At 46.4% G+C, this 12,798-nt stretch overlaps 1 protein-coding gene across 1 annotated transcript in view; it reads left to right on the top strand.

Moving 5' to 3' along the window:
* Window positions 1-12,798, top strand: part of CSNK1G1 (casein kinase 1 gamma 1) — a 204,893-nt gene continuing 192,095 nt past the window's right edge. Inside the window, exon 1 of the mRNA XM_068275650.1 lies at window positions 1-89. The gene's annotated coding sequence lies outside the window, so the exon portion shown is untranslated. The remainder of the gene's footprint in view (window positions 90-12,798) is intronic.

Genomic DNA, 12,798 nt, shown 5'->3' with positions numbered 1-12,798 from the left:
CAGGATCTATGGAAACACAACCACTCAAGAAGTTTGAAAGCTCCTGCAATCCTCAGTTTCTGTGTTTTTGCAACTGAAACACCTAAAAGGTGGGTAGGTAGATGCCAGCCGCAGACCTAATCTATCTTCCGGTATATGGCTGCTGTGGCAGGGCGTATGAGAGGAATCGCAGCCGGGAGACTTGGGTTTAGGATACAGCCGGTATGGGGTATCCTGCTCCTGCACAAGTTCCTGGCGACGTTAAATACTACTCCAGGCTGCCATGGATGGTGGTGAATGAAATAATTCAGCTTCCAGCAATTGCTTTTGTGAAACAACTTTAGCTCTGTTTTCTGACAGCGCTGCAGTTGCTAACTGTGCGCCGCTATAGCCATAATTCCTATTATGGCCTATAGTGACGCCGGCTGCGCCCAAATCTGTGCTGGAATTAAAGTGTTCGTGTGGCAGGTGTATGGCCATTATACCAGCTTCCCCTTCTCAGTCGCTGGGCTCTGCAAGGTGCATCCGCGAGACTGAGTGCAGGCTTCCATCTGAGGTGATGTCAGGTGCTGTAGGGAAGGGTGTAGGTGTGCGCTGTGACCAGGGCTGGGGATGTGGTAAAAAATCATCCGACTCCTCAGTTTATAAAAAAAACTACAGGTACCTAAAATTTACTGACTTCACAGCCCCGGCACTGACGTCACTCGGCTGCGGAGGGGGGCAAACTAAAGAGGACAGTGTGTTCCTGTCATCTCCGTCCATTGCAGCGGTCCAGCTGGTGTGTTTTGCTACCTTGTTTGTTTTTTTCCTGGATGATTGACTTGGTAGATTGTCTTCTCTGTTTATTTACAGGGAAGAAACTGAACCTATGCTTATAGTGCAAGATTAGCCTAAATAGAAAAGGTGTGGCTTTTGTATCACTAAAGGGTCCCATACACCTAACGATTTTCCGGCGATATACAGCCGTTTCGATCAGTGATCAAAACTGCTGTGAAATCGCTGCGCACACCACGTTCCCGTCGACCCATCCGTGCGGAAGATTTTTCTCGGTCGCCGGCGGGTCGGGAGTGCGACGATAGTGGCGTTCGAAGGACCGACGCAATGCAGCGGTATATATTACCTGTTCCGGCCGGCGCGAGTCACCGCTGTCGTCTTCGCTCTGCTCCAGACCGTTCCTGCAGCTACACAGAACTTCCTGTCCCGGCAGGAAGTTTAAACAGTAGAGCGCCCTCTACTGTTTAAACTTCCCCTGGACAGGAAGTTCAGTAGCTGCAGGAACGGTCTGGAGCGGAGAAGACAGTGGGGACTCGCGCAGGCCGGAACAGGTAATGTATGGGTGGGGAGGGGGGGCAGCTCCACAGATTGATCGGTTTCAGGCTGAAGTCGATTCACAATCTGTTTGCAGTAAAGGTGGCCATACGATTCCTCTCTGATCAGAGAGGGATCTATCTGTTGGTCGAATCTGATGGCGATGACCTTAAAGGAGTTGTCAGGGAAAATAAAGTAAAATGAATGGTACTTACCGGGGGCTTCCTCCAGCCCCAAGCTCCCAGGACCTCCCTCGCCGCAGCTTCTTGCAGCCGTTTGCAGGAGCTCCAACTCGGTCCCTGGCGATGACGTCAGAGCGACCTGGAGGCGAGGGAGGTCCTGGGAGCTTGGGGCTGGAGGAAGCCCCCGGTAAGTACCATTCATTTTACTATATTTCCCCTGACAACTCCTTTTAAGATAGCTCTCCATGACCCCCAAAATGCATGTCAAGCTTGTACTGATTCTATAGTAGCATCTGAAACCTCTAATATTTTGAAGGGGGTAATGGAGACTGTTAACAAAAACATGCAGGAAATGGAAAATGTAAAGAATCTTTTGTTCCACCTCCTGCTGAGCTCCTTCGGGGACCCTATCTTGTGCTGGGGATACACGGTACGTTTCCCCCTTATCAATCGAGTTGCTGATGGCTCGATTGATATTTTCTGACAGGTCCGATGACCCTGCTCGATCCCTGCGGGCGGACAATAGCAGGGAGTCGAGTGGAAGATAAGGAAGGGGACGACCGGGAATTGATCTGGACGGCGGTGGGGACGTGGCTGGAGTCGTACTGTGTAGCCCCAGCATAAGTGGTTTCTCTCAACGTTCCAATATTCTTGATGTATTAGGGGCTGAGGGGGTAGACGATGAGAAGAGGTTGTATCTTAGGAGGAGGGTGAGAAGCCCCAGTCGGAGGGTTCAGATAAAGGTGATGTGGCTAGAACCCCAAGGTTTTTATTCACTACCAACTAATCATCTGAGCTACTTAAATAGATGAATGAAAGTAAAGCTCTGATACTTACCCGAATCCCATGCTGTCTTCCCGCGGTCTGCCGTTCAGCCATGGTGAGGTGAGCTCTGTTACCAGGCTCAGTCGATGCCAGTCAGGGTCTACGGCACATGCGCAGTACACCTGGACTGATGTTACTGACCCTGTTACTGGGGCTCACCGTGGCTGAACGGCAGACCGCGGGAGGATGGCGTGGGACTTATACGTGTTTATGGGGCTGGAGGAAGTCCCAGGTAAGTATCAGAGCTGCACTTTCGTTTGTCTCTGAGTCTCTTTAAGGTTGTGTATTCTACAGAAATAATTAAGAAGCTGTTCCAGAAGTTTCACCACAAGACCAGGTTTATTCAGGCCTAGGCCAAGCTACTGATAAGAGTTTTTCCTACACAAAACACTTCAGGACATTATTACTTCTCAATGGCAAAATCCCGAGAAGTCACTTTTTATCCCAAAGTCGGCTAAAAGGAAATATCCTTTTTGTGCAGTCTGAAATTGATAAATGGATAATGCCTTAAACTTGATGCATCTTTATCTAAATATTCTAAAGACTCTGATCTATCCTTTCAGGATGCTGGGGTTCTCAAAGATGTTATGGATTTAAAAAAAAGTTGATACCTTTCTTAGAAATCGGCAGCTTTCGGGTATGTCAGCCATCTGCATTTTGTGTAATCTTAGAATTTGGATGGATACTCCATTACCGGTCTAATAAGAGTATATCACTGCCTAATGCTGGTCATACATGGACCGTCTTTGCGCCGGTATCGAGCCAGCGCGTCAACGCGCGGAGACTAATGAGCCGCTCGTTTCTTACTATTGTTCTTCTCGCCGGTATCAAGCGCAGTATCGATCCGGTGGGGTATCTGTCCGTGTATGCCCAGTATAACAACTGCTCGTGGAAAAGAAGCCTTACTTGCTTTGTTATATTTAATCGCTTGCCGCCCGCGTCACGCCAGTAGGCGTGGCCGCGGCGGCAGCCCCAGGACCAGCTAACGCCAATTGGCGGAAAGTCCTGGGGCAGCAGTTTACGGGAGATCGCGCGCATCTCCCGCTTGGTGATCGCCGCTCGGGAGACTGTTACACGGCGAAACCGCCGTGTATTTACATGTGCAGCGCTGACACGGCTGTCCCCATGGGGGACAAGAGAGCGATCGGCTCTCATAGGCAGAAGCCTATGCCAGCCGATCGCCGTGATTGGCCGGCTGGGGGGAGGGAGGGGATTTAGAAAGAAAATGGCAAAAAAATATTTAAAAAACAAACAAACAAATATTTATAAAAAAAAAAATAAACACAGGGGGGGCAATCAGACCTCACCAACAGAGAGCTCTGTTGGTGGGGAGAAAAGGGGGGGGGGGGATCACTTGTGTGCAGAGATATACGGCCCTGCAGCTTGGCCTTAAAGCTGCAGTGGCCAATTAAGGGAAAATTAGGCTGGTCACTAGGGGGGTTTACCACCATGGTCCTCAAGAGGTTAATTTAAAGAGACTCAGTAACAAAATTTCCAGCCTTATTTCTTCTATCCTATAAGTTCCTATATCTGTTCCAATGTGGTCTGTCTTACTGCAGCCTTTCCTAGTTGCACAGTGGCTATATTATCTCTGTTATATAATCTAATCTTCTTTCCTTTGTCGGCTGAGGCAGGAATGTGCTGCTCTTCTGTGATAGGATAGAAGTTATACACACCCTCTCCAGGCCCCCTGCAGGCTCTGTGTGAGTCACAGACTGAGCTCCTCTCAGCCTATCACATGCTGGTTAGCAGCCATGTCTTTTGTTTGTAAACACTGCCTAAAACTAGCAATTACAAGCCAGGATTGCAGCAGGGAGTGGCAGAAACAGCACAGAGGGGCCCAGGAGAACATAATGAATAGAATGGTATGCTTTTTATTGTAAGAATTTTAGAGTACAGATTCTCTTTAAGCAAACCCAAGCTGGCTTAAAAAGTTATGCCCTATATGCAGTAGAATACCTTTATAGTAAAATCCAAGGGACCAGCAAAAGTAGTTTACTACATCAGAATTGGTTATACACTATATGTATACAGATGCATCTGCTGGGCCTGAGGACTGAGTTCACTATCAAATTATTATGAGATTCTACTGTACTAACCAATGATTTAAAGTGTGTGTGTGGGGGGGGGGGGACCTTTGGTTAGTGACTTAATTAGTTGTCAGTTATAACTGAAAGTACAACTGATGTGCAAGGTAATGTCCCTGTTACCCTATGCCCTCTTACACTGTGTGCTTAAAGGGACTCAGAGACGAAACATATTAATAGATTTATACATACCTGGGGCTTCCTCCTGCCCCATCCACATGGATCGCTCCCACGCCGCCTCTATCGCCAGTACCGGGGCACGCAACTTCTGCCCGATGCGCCCAGTTGTACGAATGTGCAGGGACTCCCTCTGTCTCGCCAGCGCCTGCACAGTACAGAGAGGGTGCACTGTGCTTGCGTTGATTGGCCCTGACTGGCTGAAGTTATGGGCCCCGGTACCGGCGATAGAGGTGGTGGAGTGGGAGCGATCCATGCGGATGGGGCTGGAGGAAGCCCCAGGTATGTATAAATCTATGAATATGTTTCGTCTCTGAGTCTCTTTAAAATAGGAGGCCAAATGTGTATTAATTCACATCCTATCACGGCGTATCGTGGACGTAAACGCCTATCTATACACGTTGCAGGTGTGATAGCCTCCTGCACCAGCGGTAATGCGTGCAAAGGTATGCGTGGCAGCCCGCTGACTTTGAGTCGGCAAAAACGAAGCTAGCTGGCGGCGGGAGACCGAAGAGCCGTCTGTGACTGCGAGGGCACAGGATGGCTGCAGGGGGCTGGTAGAAGCCCCAGATAAGTGAAACAAATTTCTTTTTTTTGAGTTAAGGTTCCCTTTAAGAGGATTTTCTAGTCTTCTCTAGTCCTCGACTCCACTTCTGCTTGCTGGGACGTGGGACCCTCTTGGTTTGCAGCCAAACTGCCTGTGTGAGGTGCATGGCAGAAGCACAGAGCTGCTAGTGGATGACTAGCTTACTGCGCAGTATGGCCACGGCTGTAATATCCAATGAAGTGTGGTCAAAGAGGACCTAACTTTAAAGAGGATATGTAATAAAAAAAAAAAATCCCTCTGGGGATACTTACCTTGGTAGGGGGAAGCCTCTGGATCCTAACAACGCTTCCCCGGCCTCCTCTGTTAGCCTGTCTGTGTCTCCCGAAGTGCGGCGAGGTAAATATTCGTCTACCACGATCCTGTGCAAGCGCACTAGCCACTCTTCCTTCGGGTTAAGGCAGAAATAGTCGAACACGATCAATCCGCCCTTCTACGCAGTCGCGAGTCCTTTTGAGCCTGTGCAGTAGAGCAAACACGATCGGGCTCGGCTATTTCCGTCTAGCCCAAACGAAGAGCCGCTACTGTGCCTGCACTGGATCAAGAGAGGTAAATAAATCCTTGCTTGTCGGGGGATGATTCAGGGGAGCCAGCGTTGGAATGCCTGCAGCTGCAGGGGACAGGGAAGCCTCGTTGGGACCCTGAGGCTTCGCCCTGCCGAGGTAAGTATTCACCAGTGGTTTTTTTTGTTTTTGTTAAAGTACAGTATCTTTATGTTTGTCCTCTTTCATCAACTTTTTCCTCGATGGACACTTTGGGAGAAGTTATCTCAGCTTGTTAAACCATCTATGAAATGCTAAAGTAGAAACATTGCACTCACACCTCACATAGGGCTAGACCGTGGGTTGGGGATGTAATATCAGACCCTTATGTTTTAGTGAGAAGAACCTGACAGGGTTGTCCCTTTTTTATTTGCTGTGTAGCCCGGTGTTTCTCAAACCTGTCCTTGTGACTCCCCAATAGTGCATGTTTTGCAGACAACCTCACCTATGCACAGGTGGGGTAATTAGTGTCCCAGTTAGGTGGATTCCATGTAGCTGAGACACTAATTACCCCACCTGTGCATAGGTGAGGTTGCCTGCAAAACAAGCACCATTGGGGAGCCATGAGGACAGGTTTGAGAAACACTGGTGTAGCCTATGTCAAAGCTGACAAGAGAGGAAGGTTTGGCAATAACTAGCATAATTCATTACATGCGATTGATGCCCTATGTATTTAGGGGACTCCCTTTCAATCATTGATTCCTGCGAATAATTCATTTTGGGGAGGTGTTTCATAGCGTTAATCGTATTGTGGACACATTTTACGGCAACACTGCATATAGCTTTTTTGGGATTGCTAGGTGGGACTCCAGCCAAGTCACATTGTCAAATGTTGGTAAAGTGCCTGTGCAATTTGAAATCAAGGAGTGAAACTGGGACAAATACCTGGATAAGATCTATTAATTTTAACCGTATGTCTTTAAAAGCTCACCTGTAAAAAAAAAAAATCTAAGCGCTTTAACATGTGGATGGTTTTTCGTTTACTCTGAGCTTTTTGCTCAAAATAGGTGAAAAAAAGTCTCTTATCACCTACAGTGGGTTGCAAAAGTATTCAGCCCCCTTGAAGTTTTCCACATTTTGTCATATTACTGCCACAAACATGAATCAATTTTATTGGAATTCCACATGAAAGACCAACAAAGTGGTGTACACATGAGAAGTGGAACGAAAATCATACATGATTCCAAACATTTTTTACAAATAAATAACTGCAAAGTGGTGTGTGCATAATTATTCGGCCCCCTTTGATCTGAGTGCAGTCAGTTGCCTATAGACATTGCCTGATGAGTGCTAATGACTAAATAGGGTGCACCTGTGTGTAATCTAATGTCAGTACAAATACAGCTGCTCTGTGACAGCCTCAGAGGTTGTCTAAGAGAATATTGGGAGCAACAACACGGTGAAGTCCAAAGAACACACCAGACAGGTCAGGGATCAAGTTATTGAGAAATTTAAAGCAGGCTTAGGCTACAAAAAGATTTCCAAAGCCTTGAACATCCCACGGAGCACTGTTCAAGCGCTCATTCAGAAATGGAAGGAGTATGGCACAACTGTAAACCTACCAAGACAAGGCCGTCCACCTAAACTCACAGGCCGAACAAGGAGAGCGCTGATCAGAAATACAGTCAAGAGGCCCCTGGTGACTCTGGACCAGCTGCAGAGATCTACAGCTCAGGTGGGGGAATCTGTCCATAGGACAACTATTAGTCGTGCACTGCACAAAGTTGGCCTTTATGGAAGAGTGGCAAGAAGAAAGCCATTGTTAACAGAAAAGCATAAGAAGTCCCGTTTGCAGTTTGCCACAAGCCATGTGGGGGACACAGCAAACGTGGAAGGAGGTGCTCTGGTCAGATGAGACCAAAATGAAACTTTTTGGCCAAAATGCAAAACGCTATGTGTGGCGGAAAAGTAACACTGCACATCACTCTGAACACACCATCCCCACTGTCAAATATGGTGGTGGCAGTATCATGTTCTGGGGGTGCTTCTCTTCAGCAGGGACAGGAAAGCTGGTCAGAGTTGATGGGAAGATGGATGGAGCCAAATACAGGGCAATCTTGGAAGAAAAACTCTTGGAGTCTGCAAAAGACTTGAGACTGGGGCGGAGGTTCACCTTCCAGCAGGACAATGACCCTAAACATAAAGCCAGGGCAACAATGGAATGGTTTAAAACAAAACATATCTATGTGTTAGAATGGCCCAGTCAAAGTCCAGATCTAAATCCAATCGAGAATCTGTGGCAAGATCTGAAAACTGCTGTTCACAAACGCTGTCCATCTAATCTGACTGAGCTGGAGCTGTTTTACAAAGAAGAATGGGCAAGGATTTCAGTCTCTAGATGTGCAAAGATGGTAGAGACATACCCTAAAAGACTGGCAGCTGTAATTGCAGCAAAAGGTGGTTCTACAAAGTATTGACTCAGGGGGGCTGAATAATTATGCACACCCCACTTTGCAGTTATTTATTTGTAAAATATGTTTGAAATGATGTATGATTTTTGATCCACTTCTCACATGTACACCACTTTGTATTGGTCTTTCACGTGGAATTCCAATGAAATTGATGCATGTTTGTGGCAGTAATGTGACAAAATGTGGAAAACTTCAAGGGGACCGAATACTTTTGCAAGTCACTGTATGTTTCTTTAGGCAGCTGGAATCCTCCTTTTATTAATTAGACTCCAGTGTTAGAAACCTAGGTGGTATCTACCTTTTTACAGGATCACTAACTCAGTAATGGAACCAGCCTCTAAAGCAGGGATGTCAAACTCAAATACAAAGTGGGCCGAACACTGTACACTGTGACCTAGTCGCAGGCCGAAATTGTACAGTTGCAGGCCAACTTAAATGTCTACTGGCCACCTTCCTCCCTTATAAAGTGCTCTGGTATCTAGTGGTCCTCCCTCCCCTATACAGTTCCCTGGTGTCTAGAGACCCCCCACCCTCCCCTATACAGTTCCATAGTGTTTAGTGCTTTCCCCCTACCTCCCCATATGGCTTTCCTGGTGTTCTAGGACTTCACCTCTAATGTAGCTTCCCAGGTAGTCTAGAGTGGGCCATATATAATGCAAAGTGGGGAAACCACTAGAGGGCCAAATTTAATGGCTCTGAGGGCCTGCGGGCTGGAGTTTGACATGTATGCTCGAAAGCATTGAAATCATGATATAGGGCACTAATCAATTAGACCTGTTTGACAAACGGTGCAGGCACGCACAACCACGCTCTTGTGAATGCAAACATCTGCCAGACGCTCACATCCAATGGCTGTGACTCGATGCCTGACACGGATGTAACCCATGGATGTGAATTTCCAGGGCTTTTGTTGGGTAGGCTAATGGAGTTTGTTCCATTTGATTAGGTAGCCAAGCAACATGATACTCTGTAGTTTGAAAAAGTCATAACTGTACAATGCGGGTGGAGAGGACAGCGATGGAGCCCATGCACCTCATGGGGCTGGAGAACCGAGTGTAGTAAAAACAGCGCAGGAGATTTGGGCACCACCATAGGCCGTAATAGAATTTACGGCTATAGCAGCGCTCATTGAACGATTTGGGTGCCATCAAGAGGACTGAACCCAAATTAATTTAAAAACACTAATTCGTCTGCCAGAAATAGCTGAAAGCCGAATTACGTCTTACCCCCTACTATCCATGGCGGCCTGGAGGTGGAATAATAACACCGCTGGGAGTTGTGCAAGAGTAGGGTAAGCCATTTACTGGCTTTACTCTGTGCCCAAATCTTCCGGCGACCGATTCATATGTACTCTTGGAGGAAGCCTCAGGTAAGTATACTTACACCCATTATGCACAACTTGGGCGTGGGTTTCCTTTAAAGTAATTACGTATTTTTCGGACTATAAGATGCACTTTTTCTCCCCCAAAAGTGGGGTGAAAAAGTTGGTGCGTCTTATACTCCGAATACTACTTTTTTTTACTTCCCATGTCCCCTGTCCTTTGGCCCACCTGTTCCCTCTGCTGTCCGCTGTGCCACCTCCTTAGTCCTCTGCAGTGTTGATACCCCCGCACCCTCAGTCCTCTCCAATGTCGCTGTTCCCCGCCCCTCTAGAGAGTGGCCACCATCCTGTCCCCTCCGGCGTCCATTACATGCCTGAGATGACGGCTGCAAACGTTTTCGTCAGGCTACGTCCCCTCCGGCGTCCATTAAATATCGGAGGTGAAAGCTGCAAAAGTATTCTTCAGGCTATGTCCCCTCCGGCCATTACATACCGGACATGACCGCTGTACCCAGAAGTGGCTACGGAACTACCGTAGTAGCCTCACAACTTTGAAAAAGATCGGCGAATCAGGCGGAGGGGCGCTGCCCCAGACCGCCAATCACAGCTCTCCCTGCTCATTCCTCCTTGCTGATAGGAGCCGCGGTCTTTCGGGCGGGACAAGTCTCGGCATTGGGGCCAATCACTGCTGTCCATGCATGGAGTGCAGTGATTGGCCCCAATACCGAGACTTGTCCCGCCCGAAAGACCGCGGCTCCTATCGGCAAGGAGGAGAGAGCAGCGAGAGCTGTGATTGGCGGTCTGGGGCAGCGCCCCTCCTCCTGATTCGCCAATCTTTTTCAAAGTTGTGAGGCTACTAGTTCCGTAGCCACTTCTGGGTAACCGCGCAGCGGTCATGTCCGGTATGTAATGGCCGGAGGGGACATGGCCTGAAGAATACTTTTGCAGCTTTCACCTCCGATATTTAATGGACGCCGGAGGGGACGTAGCCTGAACAAAACGTTTGCAGCCGTCATCTCAGGCATGTAATGGACGCCGGAGGGGACAGGATGGTGGCCACTCTCTAGAGGGGCGGGGAACAGCGACATTGGAGAGGACTGAGGGTGCGGGGGTATCAACACTGCAGAGGACTAAGGAGGTGGCACAGCGGACATCAGAGGGAACAGGGGGACAGGCACTCCAACACACAGGGATACTGGAAGGCAGGATGACACGGGTATGGAGGACACAGGAGGATAAGAGACATGGGGACAGAGGACACGGCTACATAGAGGCAAAGAGGACATCAGGACACATGGGCATAGAGCACACAGGAGGACAAAGGACACAGGGGGACAAAGGACACAGGACAGAGAATAAAGGAGGACACAGGGAGACACAAGAGGTATCAGAAAGGCACAAGAGGAACAATCATTGTGGGAGGGAAGATATAGAAGACACAACGGCACTATGGATGCACCAGGTTCAATATAATTTTTTTTCCCTTAATTTTTGTCCCCTAAACCTAGGTGCGTCTTATAGTCCGGTGCGTCTTATAGTCCGAAAAATACGGTATATCTCTGACCCTATAGTAAATAGCTGAAATAAAATATGTTCCGATTAAATTCATTTAAAAAATCATTCTACATTATAAAGAAATGGATAACCTAATTCAATTAAAATCTACAAAATTCTTCTCCAGGTATCACTGTTTCCATCCTATTTCTTCATACAAAATATTGTTGACATTTCAAAATGCCTGTCTCCTGACCGTGATAGGGAACAAACGTAGCTAAAACATTAATTCTTTTTCTCATAAGCATTGTTTACGATTCAATAGGCAAGATCCAATTCACTTTTTTTTCTCCAAAGTTTTTTCCTAGGAGATATGTTTATATTTTAAATACCTTTTCAGCACTCTGCATTTGAAAAAAGTTAATAAAAAAAATGTTGAAAATTACTTTTAAAATTATTCCAAGTATTATCTTTGCTGCTATCAATTCGTTTTAACAATCAAAATCCTAGTTCACAGGGGTCGGTTGCGTAGCAGAATAAGTCTGTATGTTGACTCACTGCTAATACAATTCTATGGGCCTGTTCACAGAACTGCGTTGTTACAGATAGCCTTATTCTAAAGCCTGGTTCACATTAGCGTTAAAAAGCGGAACGGAGCCCTATTTCACTTCTTAATAGTGATTTAAAAATGTTTGCAAAAACTTTGGCCTTAAGACTAGTAGAAATCACCCCTCTACTTATACACCCGGACCAAGTAGGATTTGTCAAACAAAGGCAAGCTCAGGACGGTACGAGGAAATTACTTAACATTCTCCATAGAATCGAAACTAGTCGGATGCCTTCTCTGTTCATCTCCTTAGATGCAGAAAAGGCGTTCGACAAGGTTAACTGGTTGTACTTGGAGCAAGTACTCAAAAAATTTGGGTTCCAGGGTCTTATCCTTAGGGCAATACTTACCTTATACAGCAATCCTTCCGCAGTAGTTCAAAACTCGGGATTTATCTTCAAAACATTTTCAATCACTAATGGCGCACGCCAAGGGTGCCATTTCATCATATTTTCTCTACTGATAGAACCTTTGGTGGAAAAAATAAGATCCAACCTAAGCATTTCAGGTATCACAATTGGCAACATTTCTCATAAACTGGGACTTTTCGCGGATGACATCACTGATAACAGTGTCAGACCCAAAAATCTCTCTACCTGCGGTTATCGAGACGTTAAAGGAATTTTCCCAAGTTTTTTAATACAAATTAAATGAGCCAAAGTCAGTAATACTCCCCCTTAACTTACACCTGGTCTTGATGCAAACACTTAAACAGGGATTACAGCTTTCCTGGTCCTCTCACTCCATAAGTTCCCTAAGCATAAAAATTATGGGCAAATTTAAAGATCTATTCAAGGTAAACTTTCAATTCTGGTTAGATACGTCTCTAGAAATAATTTCCAAAGACGAAGTATCTTGGACGGGTAGGATTGCTACATATAAAATGTTAATTCTCCACCAGATTTTATATATATTGAGAACCCTTCCTATATTTATCCCTCATAGTTTTTTTCACCCATCAGAAAATTATGAATCGCTATTTATGGAAAGGTAAAAAACCCAGAATATCTGCTGCTACCCTAAAATTACCTACCAAAAGAGGAGGTCTGGGAGTTCCTTGCTTAGAAAGCTATTGCGAAGCTATTAATATTTCCCAAACTATCCAATTTTTGAAACCTTCACAAGATTCTCTCTGGGTATTGATTGAAAAGAACCTGCCTGAGCACAAGGTAACAAATTCAGTCTTGCTCATGATGCTTATGGGTTACAAATTACAATGGCATTCATAAAGCCCCTCCTACCACTTTGAACTCCAGTCTTC

The sequence above is a fragment of the Hyperolius riggenbachi genome, chromosome 3 (assembly GCF_040937935.1).
Source record: "Hyperolius riggenbachi isolate aHypRig1 chromosome 3, aHypRig1.pri, whole genome shotgun sequence".
In the NCBI taxonomy this organism is placed as follows: domain Eukaryota; kingdom Metazoa; phylum Chordata; class Amphibia; order Anura; family Hyperoliidae; genus Hyperolius; species Hyperolius riggenbachi.
This window is presented reverse-complemented; position numbering and strand designations above follow the sequence as displayed.